General features: G+C 43.5%; 1 long non-coding RNA gene across 1 annotated transcript in view; it reads left to right on the forward strand.

Moving 5' to 3' along the window:
• The window catches only part of LOC115305409, a 22081-nt gene extending 7005 nt beyond the window's left edge, over nt 1–15076 (forward strand). Inside the window, exons 2-3 of the long non-coding RNA XR_003914779.1 lie at nt 14139–14284; nt 14957–15076. This is a non-coding gene — a long non-coding RNA (uncharacterized LOC115305409). The remainder of the gene's footprint in view (nt 1–14138; nt 14285–14956) is intronic.
• The last annotated feature ends 2866 nt before the right edge of the window (nt 15077–17942 follow it).

Here is a 17942-nt window from a genome sequence, read left to right on the forward strand (position 1 = left end):
TTGTAGCTTATGGGCAAGTAATAAATTGTATCATGTATCTTGAATGTATCATAGATAAGCTGCTATATAACGATTGCCACTTCAGATAGCTGTGAAATTAGGTGATTAACTAGTTGTTACTTAACCTTCTAATTTCTGTATAAGTCTAATTACATGAAACAGAAGTTGGGGTTTTGATTTTTTACTTTGCTTTTCTGTTGGGAGTGTCATTGTAACTACTGTATTGTAAATGATGGAAAATAATTGCATATGTTAAAAAAATATGAAACTTTATAAAGTAAAAAAAAATTTTTTCAAAAAAAAAAAACCAATCTCTCCAGATGATTCATATGCACATGAGGGCCTAGAAGCACTGCTCTGGAGCATCTGCCCAGGGCTCAGCCCTCAGAACAGGCCCCACATACTATATGATAACCTCCCATCTCACCATGATTGATTAGTCAGGGATGGACACTTTACCAGAGACCAGGAGACCCCCTGACTGGGCAGCAACCAATCAGCTACCTTGAGAATCTGGACTTTTCAAGGAACAAAGATCATTTGAGCTAAAAGGGTAAGAAAAGCTAAGGTTGGAATAGGTTGTCAGGGCAAGCCACAACTGAATTTCATTCCTGAGAGCTCTCTGAGGGGATCTCATTTGAGGGGTTTTTTGTGTGTTTGCTTGTTTTGTTGTTGCTGTTTTTTATTTTTCCACCTATGAAACTTGACCGTGGAGTCCTGAACAGGGCCTGGCATGTTTGAGATGTGCTTGGAGAGGTTGCAAGGAAGGAGGAAAGCATCCAAACTATGAAGGGATTTGCATATCAGAGTGAGGAGGTTGAACCATATCCCATGGGGAAGAAAGGGGCTGCTGTGTCCTGTTAAGCGATAGAGTAGCAAGACAGGCAGCTGGGATTCCACGAAGGCAGATCTGGAAACATCTGGAGAGCCAAAGACAGAGATTAAGGCTTGGAGAAGGCTGCTGTATTGCAGGCCAGTAAGAAATGAGTGTGGGCAACGGCAGTGTGGGGACCAGAGGGATGAACTCAGGAGATTCTCTGGAAGTCGACTTGGTAGGGTTTGGTGGCTTCTTGAATGTAGGGTGCCCAAGAGAGAATTCTAGCATGGACACTGTGGGGTGATAGGGAGTAGGAGGGTCCAGAAACAGCAAGCCTGACCATCAGGCCTAGTCTCCATTCCAGAAATCCTAAGGAAGTGAATGACTTAACGTGGAAAGCACTCATTCAGAGACTACAGTCCTTTCGGTAAGCCAATTTGCTTAGCTTGTCATGGCAAGTATGAATGAGGCAATTAACCTTATAACCACCAAAGGAAGTTGAGCTCCCTTGGCCTAGGCCTCCAGTATTCCCCATGCAGAGTGAAATCAGGCTTCTCTAAGCCTCTGTCCCTCAGGAGGGTGGAAATCTCAATCTTTTGTTAAGTCATAAGGGAATCTGGGAAGCCAGAATATTAGGGTGAGGGCCTTCCATTGCTATTAGCCTGTCTTCCAAGCTCATGTGGTCACTTGAAGGATGTTTGCTCACATGCTTCCCAGCAAAGAAGGGTTCAAGTTCAGCCAAGTGGGGAGCTCGACCTCCCCAGATGCACTGGGTGGCCTTTCTTCTCTGAAATTTGGCCACTGGGTATTGCCACAAGTGGGGCAGATTCCTGCCACGATGAGGAGCGTGGTTAACCTCTTCACTTCCCACCTAGTCTCAGGGCCAAAGTCTCCCTGCTCTCCCTCCCCTTCCCTGGTCACCTGGCCTAGCCTAACCACCGCAGGTGGAGGGGCAATCTACAAACACTCCTGCCTCAGCCCTGCAGCTCAGTTCCCCTGGCGTGGAGGTTCTAAAAGGCCAACTAGCAGGTTGGAGAGGGGATGCCAAAGAGGTAGAGCAAATGTACATGGCTCAATAATAATCCTGAGGCCACTTGCCCATGCAATACTTTTTCTTGGATACCAGGAAGACATCTTATCCCAGATGTGGCCCCCATTGCCTATCACAGCCCAGCCTCCACGGAGTCAGCAGCATGCCCTGCACCACTCCCTCCACAGAGCTGATGGTACCAGAGAAGCCACGTGATGGTGAGGAGGCTCCTCCTCCTCCTCAGACAGGGCTGAACCACGCCCTCTCCTGAGAATCTCACAAAGAACATAGAAGGTTTCTCTTCAGCTCTGGCCAATAAAAACATAATGCAAGCATTCATAGGGGCACACGGACCCCAATGTTTATAGCAGCACTTTCAACAATCGCCAAATCATGGGAAGAGCCTAAATGTCTATCAACTGATGAATGGATAAAGAAGATGTGGTTTATATACACAAAGGAATACTACTTGGCAATGAGAAAGAATGAAATCTGGCCATTTGCAGCAACACAGATGGAACTGGAGGGTATTGTGTCAAGTGAAATAAGTCAGTCAGAGGAAGACAGATATCATATGTTTTCATTCATATGTGAAACTTGAGAAACTTAACAGAAAACCATGGCAAAAGGGAGGGGGGGAAAAGTAGTTACAAATAGCGAAGGAAGGAGGCAAACCTTAAGAGACTCTCAAATACAGAGAGCAAACTGAGGGTGGATGGGGGCTGGGGAAGAAGGGAAAATGAGTGATGGGCATTGAGGAGGGCACTTGTTGGGATGAGCACTGGGTGTTGTACGTGAGCTATGACTCATGGGAAACTACCCCCACCACCAACAACACACTGTATGCATTGCATGTGAGCCAACTTGACAATAAATTGTATTTTAAAATATATATAATGCAAGCCATATATGTAATTTCATTCTTCTAGTTGTCATTTTAAAAAACTGTTTATTTTGAGAGAGAGAAAGAATAAGCAGGGGAGGGACAGAGAGAGAGGGTGAATCTCAAGCAGCCTCCACTCTGTCAATGCAGAGCAAGACTCAGGGCTGGATTCCACAAACCATGAGATCATGACCTGAGCCAAAACCAAGCGTAGTTAGATGCTTATCCAACTGAGCCACCCAGGTGCCCCTCTAATTATCAATTTTTTAAGTAAAGAAACAAGTGAAATTTATTCTAATAATACATTGATCTGACTCAATATTTTGAAAACATTATCATTTCACATGAAATCACATAAAAAAATATTATCAAGGCATTTTGCTTTCTTTTTGCACGGTATTTGCTATGCAGTATATATTTTACACTTCCAGCGCATCTCAGTCCAGACTAGCCACGTTTAAAGTACTCAAAAAAAAGAAAGAAGGAAAGAAAGAAAGAAGGAAAGAAAGAAAGAAAGAAAGAAAGAAAGAAAGAAAGAAAGAAAGAAAGGAAGGAAGAAAGAAAGAAAAAGAAAAGAAAGTACTCAGAAACCACAGGTTCTGAGTTGCTACCATATTGGGCAGGACAGGTTCAAACCACGGAAGAGGTCATGATGTGGTGTCAAGCTATGTTGTACCATGAACAAGATAGACAAGAAGAGGCAGTGCAGCTGAGGGGAAAGATAGTAAATACAAATAATAACACATTTACATGGTGATTGTGTAGTACAGGAATTGGTCTACAAACCTGGTTAGTTAGTTAATTGTCTCATTAATATAACGACTCTATGAGGTCCACGTTATTACCATCCCATTTTAGAGATAAGGCAAATGAGTCACAGAATTGACATAACTTGCCAAAGATCACACAGCTTCCAGGCTGTGATAGATAGGGTTCCTCCTCTCAGTTTTGTCACCCACTGCCTCTGTAACCTCATCTACAAAATAAAGATAACTGTAATTCTTATATGTGTATCCCCAAGTTCTTCTGAAGTTTCACTGAGGAATAAAAAAAAAGCAGTTAGCCCTTAGCATGGAAAAGGCTCAAAAACACATTTTGATCCTGAGGGAGCAAGAGGGGAAGCAAGGACCAAAGCAGGAGCAAGAGAGAGCACATCCCAGGCTCCTCTAGAGTCCAATCCCCATTCCAATGTGAAGAAAATCAAGCTGTGTGCACCAGAAAAGTGAGAAAGCATTGTGTTTTTGCTTGAATCTGCTCAAGTCATTTCACACTAGCAATTCAGCTGGACCTGATATATTAACATGACTAAATCCTTACATTTACATCTATGGCCCTGACTAGAATGATTATATTAAGAAATACAGGAAAAGTCTCCTGGTGGGTTTTCTGGTTATAAATTAGAAGCGTGTCCTTCTGCAAATCACTTAACTTCTCTGGGTCACCTCAGGTATAAAATAAAAGGTTTGAATCAAATAGTCTCTTAGATTTCTTCCAGCTTGAGAATTATGCATATTTTTAAAATTTTATTTTAGCCATAAAGGTAGAATGAGCTACTCTGAGAACACCTTGAGGTGACGCGATATGACACATAATTACGGACCGGCATACAAACACTGGCAGCACTGACACCATCCTGTATCACTACCAGTTTAAGAGTCAGCCTTAAAAACATTTTTGCAAATTTCATTGAATCCTCAGAAAGGAGGGACCAGCAGGGTAACTGGGCTCACTATGCCTGTCCCGCCCCTGGGACCTTAACTCCAGCCAACAGGTGGACATTCTATCAGGCTCAGTCTCTAGAAATGAAGCACATGCCTCTGGTCACTCACAACTCCATGCCTTGGTCATGAATTTCCATTGAAATGGACTCATGTTTTGATATAGCCCTTGGCAATTCTAGCATCATTATTGTAGTGAGCATTTTAATATTTACCCAGATAATTTTTTGAAGCCTGCAGATTTCTGAATTGCTGAGACAATGTGCATAGGAAAAGAGAAAAAATCTCATTTTCCTCAAACTCAACTTTAATTTACTTAAGAAATGGAGAATCAATGGGCATTTCTGTACATTTAGCAGGCTTGGTGACTTTTGGTTCATTCTCCAGACTGTGGTTCACTTTGTTCCATGAAAAAAAAGAAAGGAAGGATGGCTTAGTGCTCTTTTTCTACCCAATTATCCTCTCCTCCATTCTCCCTATTAAAGAACAGAACAAAGGGGCCATTAAAGCTAATCGCTATTTGAATGCTTATTATTGGCAAAGCAATATGTAAGACCATCTGTGATGCAACAAAGAATCAGCAGGATCTCTTCTCACTTCTAGAAGCTGATGTTTTACTTGGGGTGAGCTGGTAAGATGGAGATAGCCAGTTTTGTGACTTTAGACAGGTTAATTAGTGTTGGTGAGCTTTATTTCTCCCATCTGTACAATGGGGGCACTGTTGGATTCCACACAAGTATGTTGTGAAGGTCCAGATGTACCAGCACAGGGATGCACAGAAGTAAACACAAGCTGTTGTCAGAAAGGAGATAGAGCCAGGCTACCAGAACTAAGAGCAGAGAGGGGTATTTCAACTAGAAGCAAGAGATGGTGTAATGCCCAAGATTTCAATATCACCCCAAAACCAGAAACCGCCAGGGAGACCGAGTCACGCATGTAAAAGCAAAGGGCTTTATTATTATGGGCTTAGGCTCGCCGGGCCTAAACTCGGGCTCACAGCCTTCACCAATGCAGTGGATCCGTGCTGAGAGCCCCGAGCAAGGGCTGAGTAGGGTTTTTATGGGGTTTGGGAAGGAGGAGTTACAAGAAATTGTGACATCCAATCATTATTGTATAAGAGCATTGGCAGTAACTCTAACCATACACATTGTCCAGGGTGTTCGTTACTTTTGGCAGGACCCATTTACAACATTTAGAGTATCTTTGAAATCAACCAATTACAGAGCGAGTTCAGGGTCTTATTCGGTGACTATCGGGTTAACTTTAACATTAGGTAACAGGATCCTATCTAAAGTTTCTATCTGTAGGCCTCTCCTTTAGGAATGTGGAGAGAGGTAGCTGGCCTTCCCTGATTGGATACCACAAAGTGGTCTCTTCTCTAGGCAATGTGTAACTGCCTAATAGTTCCAGAGAGACGGAACCTTAGACCTTCTAGTTTAGAGGGGGACCTCTATAATGGAGTCTGTTAGGTTCAGCCTTACAATGGTTGCTCTTAGAGGTGATGTGGGGTTTGGATAAAGAGGGATAATAGAACATTCCAAGCAGGAGGAATAGCTTGAAGAAAGATATGAAAGTGGAAGGGGCAGATGGGATGGTGTTTGTAACCATTACTTAGAAATAAAATAAGGGGCAACTGATATAGGGTGTTAGAGACAGAGGTGTTGATGAGAGTAGAGGGAAGCAAAAGGAAGAATCAGAAAGATTTGGAGATTGTTTGTATGGAGGCCAGAGGTTTCAGAAGAAAAACAAAAAGAAAAAGATCGGTAGTTAGAAAGCATGAGCAAATAATATAACTGACCCCCATCTGATGAAAGAGGGAAGTTTATGGTGTCCAGTTTTAGCCGTGCTTTGGATGCCCTCAGCCCTCATTTACTCCTTCAGCCAACCTTTAAGTAAATGCCTATCAAGTTCGGGCCATGTGCGCGGGGCTGGGGATGTGAAGATGAGTAACACCGAGTATCAGAGGCGCTGACAGTGGAGACTAACAGGTCAGCAAATAGTCACAGAACAATGGGATAAACTATTCCGGGAGAGATGATCACATATTTATTACAGCAGTATAGAAAAAGAAAAAAAATCGGGGATTCCAAATTTCCTTTTCTCTTTCAAAAAGCCCAACATTCACATCTTGCAATTGGATGCCAGAAATTAGTCTCAAAGCCCAATATGAAAATAATTCCAGAGATTTCTACATATATCATGGTCTTGTAGCATCTTGTTAGGATCTGACTCCATGTGCACTCTATTTTTTTTTCACAAATAAAAGAATGATTTATTAAGTAGTGATGAAAGTTTTGCAGAAAAATAAAGCCAGGAAAGAAGGCATGTGGTGGCCAGGGGAAGACTCACTGGAAGAACAATATTCGAGCCAAGGTCTAAGGATGCGCTGGAGTTAGTTAGACCTTGGCCATCAGAAGAAGAGGATTTGACACAGAGGGAAAGCCTCATCAAAACCCAAAAGTGGGTTCACCAACCAGATGGAAGGCAGCGGGACTAGAGTAAAGTAAACAAGGGGTGGAAAGTACTGGAAGGTGAAGTCAGAACTCTTTATCCTTAAGGGACTTGGGCTTTGCATTGATTTTTCCTATCAATCTAGCTCTAAACTCCTGGAGGGTCAGAATCATCTTAAAATTGCTTAGCTCCCATGCAGAACACAATACTATGATCATTGTAAGTCATCTGTTAAATAGCTTAGCCTGTCCTTTATTTTAATCATCCTTCTTCCGACAGATACCATATGTTTGCACTCATAGGTCTAACAGGAGAACAGGAGAAACCTAATGGAGGACCAGAGGGAGGGGAAGAGGGAAAGAGAGTTGAGAAGAGAGAGGAATGCAAAACTTGAGAGACTACTGAATACTGAAAAAGAACTGAGGGTTGAAGGGGAAGGGGGAGGGGGGAAAAGAGGTGGTGGTGATGGAGGAGGGCCCTTGTGGGGAAGAGCACTGGGTGTTGTATGGAAACCAATTTGACAATAAACTATTTTAAAAAAATCATCCTTCTTCCAATTTTTCCAGAGCAGGAGGAATAATAACTGCCATTTATTGAGCTCTTACTGTGTGCCAGGCACACACCTAACACTCTACTTATACAAACTCATCTGATCCTCACAACGACCCTATAGAATATGCACTAATATCCTCCCCATTTTACACGTGAGGAAACTGAGCTGTAGAGAGATTTAAATAACCTGCCCAAAGTGACATTGCTAATAAGTGGAGGGACTGAGTCTTATACCACAGCAGGGGAGCTCTGGAGTTGGGGCTCCTTTTGTCCAAGCATTTATTGTATTACCAACAGAATGTACTTTTTTTGAGAGAGAGAGAGAGAGAGAGAGAGAGAGCATGCGTGTGCATGTGGTGGGGGGTGGGGTGGGGGAGAGGGAGAGAATCCTAAGCAGATATCACACTCAGCACAGATGCAGGGCCCAATCCCACCACCCTGGGATCGTGACCTGAGCTAAAATCAAGAGTCGGCCGCTCAACCGACTAAGCCACCCAGGCGCTCCTGGAGCCTGAGCTCCTAACCCCTGTGCTATTACATCTGCCATAAGATGTTCGGGAAGAGTAAGCACACAGGGGGAGTGGCCTGTGCCGGCTCTGCAGATAGAGCAAATGAAGGATGGGAGGCAAGACTTCAGTTCCCTACTTCTAGGACCAGGGTTTGGAAGGCCACTCTGAGTAAGAAGCCTGGTTAGAACTTCTCACTGAAGACCTTGCATTCTAACGCTGCAAACCTACCATAAACCGGCAAACCCTCCTTCCAAGGCATGTAAGGGAAACCACTGCAGTGGAATTGGACTTCAGGGGTCTCCACACTGACTCTGCCAGCTGTCTTGACTCCTTTCCAGCGATAAAAGATTTTCTCAAATTGAGGTGCGTTTACAAATTCTAAGGATGGGGGGTGCCTGGTTCATGAGATTGGGCCCCGTGTCAGGTTCTGTGCTGACAGCGTGGAGCCTGCTTGGGATTCTCTCTTTCTCCCCGCCCCTCTCAAAATAAATAAATAAATAAACAAAATAAGTAAAATAAAATAAAATAAAATAAAATGAAGTAAAATAAAGAACATAGCATTATGTTTGAGAACCTAAACACCGCCCTTCATTTTCTCACCCCCTATAATGCCGCTTCATGTCCCACCACAGGAGCAGTCACAATAGAGTTTATTCTCCTTCGTAGAAGCGACCCAAACCTCTCATGATTTCTGCATCAAAAAGAAGCAAATTATTTGGTTAGCACCGCCTCTCTCCCCCTCTAATGGAAAATACCCAATCTTTGAATGCAGAAGACTTCACCAAAATTTTAATTTTTTTACCTACTTTTTAGATGTTTTTCAAGGCAGCTGCAAAGACCAAACTCCAAGCATGATTCTCGGGTCCACTTTTACAGATCATTCCCTGCAGGACAAATTCCTTCTTTTGCTTTATGACCCTCAACTCCAGAGCTGGGTCTGCGTTCCTCCCACACCGCGGGCAGTTCTGTCACAATCTGTTACCACAGCTCTTTGTTCTGCTAAGCAGACACCTAAAACTGACAGGCCTCATTCACTGGCCTCCTGATAAACAGCCAGAGAAGCCGGCCTCTCTGCCTCACCCCCCCCCCCCCCCCCCCCCCCCCCCCCCCCCCCCCCCCCCCCCCCCCCCCCCCCCCCCCCCCCCCCCCCCCCCCCCCCCCCCCCCCCCCCCCCCCCCCCCCCCCCCCCCCCCCCCCCCCCCCCCCCCCCGTTACTACACCAGAACCTTCTGCCCTTCTGCTGGGAACTGACTATCCAGCGTCAGTACTGAATTATTGACGTCCTCGAGGTCCTCGGCACGTGCCTTGAACACACCAGGGTGGCCCCATCTTGGTGAGTTTGAGGCACTTCAGAGAAAGGTCCTCCTCTAGAGAGCAGGAGGGAGAGATGGCAGACTTCCTGGTTCCCAGGCCACTGCTTCGTTCTTCCTTCCCATAAAAACGCTGCGGTGAAGTGAGCAAAACCCACGTGGCAGCAGCACCCTGAAACATTTAAGGGAAGGTCACCTGTAGGCCGAGCCGCCAGCGCCGCTTTCATCCCTTCATGTCACTCAAGCTCAGGCTGGTGCACTCGCTTACCCCGCAGTCTGGAGGAACCGTGAGACTTCTGTTAGCAGCGACGTTATTCCAGCCTCGGAAGTCCTTGTATTTCCTTCTCAAAGCCAGATTTGCACATATATTACTGACGGACCAATAGTTAAATAGAAAATATTAAGTATTTGAACACAGTTTAAATGTAAACAAAATTTAAGTATGGCAGCCCCTTAAAATATGTGTTGCTTCTCCGTGTCATGTGTATGGCTAGAACACAATTTGAGATATACAAGAAATAGAACAGTTCCAAGTAGGATTTACTCTAGGTAGCCAAATTCTTTTAAATTACATATATTATCATATAATATAAACGTATTGTTTAGAAAAAAGCTTCTACCATATGTGTTATTATTTTATTTCTGTGGAGTTCTGAATGTTTTAGACCCATTAAAAATGAATGATTGGCTCAGTCTCTGAGCTTCCTAGAAGCTAAGTAAAAAAGGTAAATATAATCAATTGCCTGCTTCTTCTTACCTTTATTGACCATAGGGAGAAATAAAGGACTAAAATAACACAAGTACAGGAAGAAGAATTGTAAAAGGTCTGAGTGAGTTCCCCTAAAGGACACTCTTTGTCTACTCCATCACATCAACTGGACAGGGGTTTCCTGTAGCTTCTTCCCTCCAGGGCTATGGGAGAAAGGTGTAGCAGGTATGCGACTGTGGCCTGTGGGTGACCAGCCACTGGGAGGAGCAGGCAGCTGACTGCATGACAAAATAATGATGAAAAACGATCTTGACAGGCTAGAGCAATGAGCTGAATCTAACAAGATGAAATTAAACAAGGACAAATGTTAAGTGCTTTCCTTAGGTCAGAAAAAAAACCAATGGCATAAACCCAAGATGGAGAAGATATGGCTCACCCTCAGGCATTAAAAAAAAACTAAAAACAAAACAAAACAAAAAAAACTCATTAGAGCTTTAAGCTGAAAAGTCACTAAAAAACAAAACAGCCACAGCAAAAATTTTAGTGCAGTTTTGTCTCCCAGACAAAGGGCATAATTGTTCCATTATATTCTGAGATTTTAGTCTACGTTGGGAATTAGATTCTGGGCACTGTGTTTTATTTTTGTAAAAGATGAGTATATATCAGCATTAAAAATAAGTTTTGAAACAGCCGAGTAATCATCAATAATATCCTGTGCCTAACACACTGCTTGCATGTCATGCCTCATGTTGCATGCTCACTTTAAAATGAGTATGCAGGAGAAAAATAAACAAAACAGAACAAACATACACAACATGGTGTGTATTTGGAAGAGAGTGAGCAGAGCAGTTTGTAGACTCTGAACAGCGCATTTATGAAGAGTTGCTGAACAGACAGGGATTCAATTTGAGGGGAGAAGGTTCATAATAACTGTCTTCAAATAGTTGAAAGGTTGACAAGAATGTCCAAGGTCAATTTAAGGACAATAAGGAAGAATAGCATTTGTAAAATCTTCAGAGTTTTTAAAGTGCCTTCTTTAGGAAGGAAGGAAGGAAGGAAGGAAGGAAGGAAGGAAGGAAGGAAGGAAGGAAGGAAGGAAGGAAGGAAGGAAAGAAGGAAGGAAGGAAGGAAAGAAGAAAGAGAGAGAAAGAAAGAAAGAAAGAAAAAGACTTTACCATCACATTGGCTTTGGAAGGTGTTATTGATTTGTTATTAGTAATAATTCCATTTTTATAGATTAGGATATTTTGGATTAAAAATGTGAAGTGAGGGGTGCCTGGGCGGCTCAGTCTGTTAAGTGTCCCATTTCGGCTCAGGTCATGATCTCATGGTTCATGAGTTCAAGCCCTACGTTGGACTCTGTGCTGACAGCGCAGAGCCTGGAGTCTGCTTCAGATTCTGTATCTCCCTCTCTGTCCCTCCCCCATTCACATTCTGTCTCTCTCTCTCTCAAAAATAAATAAACATTAAAAAAAACTGTTAATGTGAAGTGATGTGACAAGATCCTGTGGTGACTTTGTAGCAGGGCTGGGACACAGCCAGCGTCCTCAAGCTACGGACACGAAAAAAACTTCCTGTGAGTCAGATCTGTACAAAGTACAAATCTCTGTATTTCCCCGTAGATAGTGTATATTAACGAAGTAATCAAAGAAATGTATTTTAAGAATACATTTCAAATGTATTCTTTCAAATTTTTTGACCACACTCTATAGTAGAAAATAAATTTTATATCACCATAAGGGAATACACAACCGAGAATAAAATGGAAACAAAAGCTCACACAATAATACTAATAATTCCTACAAGTGGTGCCCTTTGATTTTTTTCTATTTTACTTTTTTAAACTATTGATCTTTATCCACTAAAATGACTGCATCTCCCATCATGTGGAACTAGAAAGACTGATGTAGATTTAGTGGGAGTGCTTAGGTGAGCTAGAAAACCAAGAATTCCTTCCAACAACGGGATTCAGTAATTCTGGATCTCCCCAAACTGTGTTATATACTTTAAAAAAACACACAAAAACCCAAAACCTAGACTGAAGTGCTTTATGTTTCCAGTTTATTGCTTTTCCTCTTTATCCAGCTCCTTGGGCTTTCTCACTCTTAATTCTATTTATAATATTATCTTTCCCTACCTCCACCACACCACCTGAAAACTCTTTCTTTTCCCTTTACCTGAGTAATTGATGCAAATATTAAACTGTATAGAAGAACAGATTGTAACATATTACAGCCACAGCTGTTCCACACAGCTGTGTTTACATACACTTAAATCCTTTCATTTCCAGGAATCAGTTGCACATTCTCTGATCATACTAACAAGTCCTCTATTTTATTTCTATCCCCAAGGCTGAGAAGTCGTGTTCCATGTGTTAACATTAAGAGAGGCCGAGTTTGTAAGTTCGAGCCCGGCGCTGGGCTCTGTGCTGACAGCTCAGAGCCTGGAACCTGGTTCCGAGTCCGTGTCTCCTTCTCTCTCTGCCCCTCCCCCACTTATGCTCTGTATTCCCATCTCAAAAATAAATGTTAAAAAAAATTTTTTTTTAAAAAGAGAGAGGCTGCTCCGAGGATACAGAGCATTAATGAGGTGATCTATGCTGAGCACTTTAGACCACATGTGACACACGGAGACTGCTCAGAGGTTGTCAGCCAGGCTGACACCAATGGTGATGGGCAGGACATCACAATTAAATTCCTGTAGTTCGATAGTTCAGAAACTCTACTGATTAAATAGTGTGTGGTCTTGATACGACTTGTTCGAGTGAATCTGTCCTGCCTTCTTAAGAAAAAAAAAAAAAACACCTTTTCTTTCTAAGCCTTGTTCTAATTTTTTGAGTAGTCTAAAGTCTGAACAACTTTACCGGTCTACTGTCTCCCTATCCCCTAATTTTTCTTTTATTAAAGCAGAGCTCTTATTCATCTCTCAGCTCTTGAATTGCACAAGCTCCTAATGGCATTTCTGCCGAGTCACCAGCAAACTGCTTTGTGCAGTGGCCTCTGTATCGGGTGCAACTGGAGACTTGCGTTGCCCTAAGAGGACCCACAGTCTTGGACTCTGTTTGTGTGGACTCTGTTTCTCTCCCAGCAATGGTTTCAGTCTGGCAATTACTCCTTTTGAAGAGTAAGCAAAGTGGGGCGACTGGGTGGCTCAGTTAAGTACACGACTTCGGCTCAGGCCGTGATCTCATGGTTTGTGAGTTTGAGCCCCACAGCCGGCTCTCTGCGCTGCTGGCTTCAGATCCTTGGTGTCTCTCTCTGCCCCTCCCTGCCTTGTGCTCGCCTGCTCTCTCTCTCTCAAAATAAATAAACATTAAAAAAAAAAAGAATAAAGAGAAGAAGGAAGACCGAAGCAGCCTGGTCTTAGCCGCCTGTTACTGCCGTGCTGTCCTCATTAACAAGTGGGCTTGTCCTTTCACTGTTCGCTTTATTCTAAAAAGCCTCCTTCCATTTGGGAGTTCGGGCTTCCTGACACATGGTGGTGATGGTTTAAAGTCTCTGGGGCCAGCCTGAGGGGCTTCAATCCCTCCCCTGCCCTTACTAGCTGGATGATGTTGAGCAAGGTCCTTTCTGTGCTTTGATTTCCCCATTTGCAGAAGGAATAATGTCGTTTTTGTGGGGTTGTTGTGTAAAGAGCTTAGAACAGTGGCCTTGAATACCAGCTGGCTATTCTATATTTTATATGGAACCCTCTGAAGGTGTTGGCCTTTAGTTTCTCTTTAGAGTTTGTGTACAGAAGGAGACTTTAAAAAGGCTCCTGAGGCACCCGGGTGGCTCAGTCAGTTAAGCATAGGACTCTTGATCTCAGCTCAGTCATGATCTCATGGTTTGTGAGATCAAGTCCCATGTTGGTCTCTGTGCTGACAGCATGAAGCCTGCTTGGGATTCTCTCTCCTCTCTCTCTGCCCCTCCCCCACCCTGCACGTGTACTCTCTCTCTCTCAAATTAAATAAATGCAAAAAATAAAAAAATAAAAAATGAAAGTTTCCTAAACTTCTGGAGTCTTTTCCCACAGGTGACATTTTCTCCGAACTTTTTGACATCTACTTTCATAAACACCAGGACACGTGTCTGACTATATTCAACATTTATTTTATTCCTTGGTACACATGCCAGGTGACAAAGTAATTTCTTGCCCAATTTCCCACCATTCCCTCTAGGTGGGCATGTCCTCCTTATGGGTCCAGTACTGGCTCGTCCTGGTATGTCCTCTAGTGTCCAAGCAGTGGAGCCATCGCCGAGCAAGCCGAGAATGTGTCAGGTGGTCTCCTTGAGGCAGGATGAACCTCCAGCAGATGTCGGAACGGTAAGGTCCCCACTGCACTGTAGCTTGCCTCCTTGTCAGTGTTTTCAAACTTTCAAGTAATAATAATAATGGGCCTGATACTGAGAATAAGAGTATTTCCATCTGGAACCAAAAATGTTTGCCAAAGACAGAGGTAAATTATTTAAGGTCATCAAGATTGAGTTTCTGTGGAGTTAATTGTCAGTAGAAAGACAGCAAACTGAACACCAGTGAGGCAGACACCTTCAGGCAGTGGAGATAAAATGCCAAAACACAGCCTTACCCTCAGGGAGCCCCCAGTCGACAATGGCTCTAAAATTCACTTGTCTCCCGTTTCTTATTTAAACTGGAGTAATGAGTCTCTTACTCAACAAGGCAAATGGGACTGCCTTCGAGTTTCGTTAAATTCCCAATGCACACAGCTCAGTGATGTTCATTCTCCAGCCCTCCGAGGAGACACTGACTTGGTAGGAATCCCGTTTCCACGGAAATTCAACAGTGACTTTAACATACCCCCTTCGCCTCCACACAGGAGTTTTGAGGAAGGGTCAGCTTGTTAGAATAATCAGGAAACTGACATGAATTCAGAATCAGGGCACCTTTGAGAGATATGATACCTGTATAATTTGGGAGGGGTGGTGTCGGGAACTGCAACTGTGGAGTCTGATGGCTGATTTCTCTTCCATAAAACAGGAAGAAAGATGGAAGGAAGAAGAAAATGCATTGGCTTTGGGGAAGTTTCATTCATTAAAGGAAAATGAATGATGATTAAAAAAAAAGCAAGCCTATTAAAAGTTTGCAATGATTTTTAATAAAAAGAAGTGTCTTTAAATTGTCTGATAGCTTGATTATTTAACCTGGCTTTCCTTTTGGTTAAAAACAACATTTTTATTTCCCTGAACAGGCAAAACCAATCCATGTGGGAAACATTTCTTTTTTTAAAAAGAAAAACATTTTTTAATGTTTTTATTCATTTTCGAGAGAGAGAGTGTAAGCAGGGGAAGGGCAGAGAGAAAAATACACAGAATCTGAAGCAGGCTCCAGATTGTGACCTGTGAGCACAGAGCTGGACGCAGGGCTCAAACTCACGAACCATGAGATCATGACCTGAGCCAAAGTCGGACACTTAACGGACTGAGCCTCCCAGGTGCCTCCTTGTCAGAAATGTTTCTAACTTGGGGGGGAAGGTGCCTATTCTCCACCCTTTATTTTAATATTTCTTAATATAGATATTTCTCTTTTCTTCTGAAAGAATATAATGTTTTGATCAAAGCCTACTATGTCTCTTGACATCCTGGACTTTGTCCTCACAGATTTCAAAGTGATCAGTTTCAATAAAAAAAAACTTTATAAGATTATTTTTAAAAGTTTCTATAATAAACTGAGAAATGATAAGAGCAGCAAAAGTGGTACCCTAAGTAAGTATATGAAACAAAACGTATTTCCCGTGAAACATGATGTGACCTAGTTGGATTTTAAGCAAGCCTTACATGTGCTCAGGGTTAGGGTATAGAGGGGTGTCAAGGGCGGTGGGCGTGGCATGTGTGCTGACACTCAAGGATGGTGAGGGCTTCCAGGGGAGGGTGGTCAAGTGGCCTGGCAGGCCTCCCTCCTGACATGGCACAAAATTATTTGTCTTTATTAGATATCTGAGCAAATGAGCCTGGGCCCAAGTCCATGGATCCAGCCAGAACTGGGCCAGGAAGGTAAAGGTGACTGAGAGCCACACACAGCCTGCCTCCAACTCTCTTATGGACGTACTGCGTCTGATGATGCGGGTTCTAACATGAAGACACAGCAAAGGGCTGCTCGAAACAGCCTGTCATGTAGTCATTAGGAATAGGGACACTCCGCAGAGAAAAACAAATTCTAAGAGACAGTCATCTCCAGTAGAGCAAGACTCTGCAAACTGCCTGCAGACACCAGCCAAGGGGCAGGTTTTACCTGGGCCAGTGTGTAAAGGGCTGCTGGCTGCCTATGATATTTCCTGTCATATCTGAGCAAGAGTGACAACAAACCGTTGTCAGCAGCCCCATCTCTGACTGCAAAGGACGGCAGTCCAAGAGCACACCTCGGGCGGGACCTTCCTATTTAGATTACTGGGAGGATAAAGAGAAGAGAAAATTGATGTACTGATTCCACACACGCTGGACGGAATCAAGGGACAGGAGTTAGACATTTAAGAGCCTCATCAAATAGCAATGGGAACTGCTCCTCTAGGGGCAGCGACTCCCCGAGTGACCCGGGTAAGTCGCTTTACTTCTTTTCTTCAGGTCTCCACGTCCAGAAAAACGGGGGCTGCCTTGTTCAGCAACCACAATGGGAGACTGTGGGGATTTGCTCAGGTGGCTAATGAAATCAAGACAGGGCTTGGCTCCCATGTGGGTGGCCTTCCGCGGCCCTCCCGGCATCGCAGAGATCCGCCAGAGGGTGTGAGGCGAACTCTGCCTGGCTCCAAGATCAGGTCCTACTTACAGGACATCTTTGAACAAGATGGGCGGCACATTCACTCTGCCAGGATAGAGATACGTACTTGTAAAGGGTCCCAAATACACTGAAAAGTGAGCATCATACAAACCTAACGTAGGGAAAGTGATAAGGGTCAATCAGTGTTAGACGGAGTACCCCGTGCCTCTGATATGGTTTATAGAGCGCGGTTCTGATAAATACTAAAGACTCGAAGACCATCTCCCCACAATATACAGTGTGAGGTAATACTTAATCTGCTCTTTGGAAAGGTTGTATTCACCTTCTGCTTTTTTTTTTTTTAACTTAGGGACATATTAGCTGGGGATTTCTAAGTTATCCTGCAACAACAAAACCAAACCAGAGCAATCTATCCAGACCCAGCTTCTGAAACCGTGGAAGGAACCAATCACTAGTTCTCTTTAGAATCTAATGAAGAGGTAATGAAAGCTCCAGGAACCCAGGTTTCTCAACCCCACTGTAAGCAGAGAAAGGGTTCTTTCTGCATGTGCAATAAAATTAGAGACTTTGCAGCTTTGGGTTTGGGTATACTTCTTAGTTTCTGGTCGAGAGAGTTATAATACAAAAGATACCGTTAATATATTGTGGTAGTTAATTTTATGTGTCAACTTGGCTAGGCCATGGTCCCCAGATATTTGGTCAAACATTCTAGATGTTTCTGTGAAGGTGTTTTTTAGATAAGATTAGCATTTAAATCAGTAGGCTTTGAGTAAAGCAGATTAGCTTCCATAACGTGGGTGCATGTCATCCAATGGTTAAAGACCTTAAGAAATGGACTGACCTCCCCAGAAGGGAAAACTCAGCCGGTGGACTCCCTCTGGTACAGCTCTGCCCCAGGCCTCCAGCCTATTTGCCAGCCCAGTGAATGTTGGTTTGCCAGTCCTCACGATCATGTGAGCCAATTCTTCCACGCTCTCTCCCTGTAAACACCCCCACACACACATACACATAACCTGTAAATCCTGTTTCTCAGGAGGACCCTAACACACATACTGTGGTAAATATTGCCATTGTTCACCAATATTTTTGGTTTTCTCTCCTGGATCTGTAAAAAAAAAAATTACTTTTCCAGGAAACTTAGAGTAAACCATGACCATGTTACTTTCTTTGGCTACCAAGACGGAGGGAAAGTGACCGGGGTCACCCTGGAGAAAGCATCCCCTGCGGCACCAAGCCTCAGTCACACGGAGAT

This window comes from Suricata suricatta, chromosome 1 (genome assembly GCF_006229205.1).
Source record: "Suricata suricatta isolate VVHF042 chromosome 1, meerkat_22Aug2017_6uvM2_HiC, whole genome shotgun sequence".
In the NCBI taxonomy this organism is placed as follows: Eukaryota; Metazoa; Chordata; class Mammalia; order Carnivora; family Herpestidae; genus Suricata; species Suricata suricatta.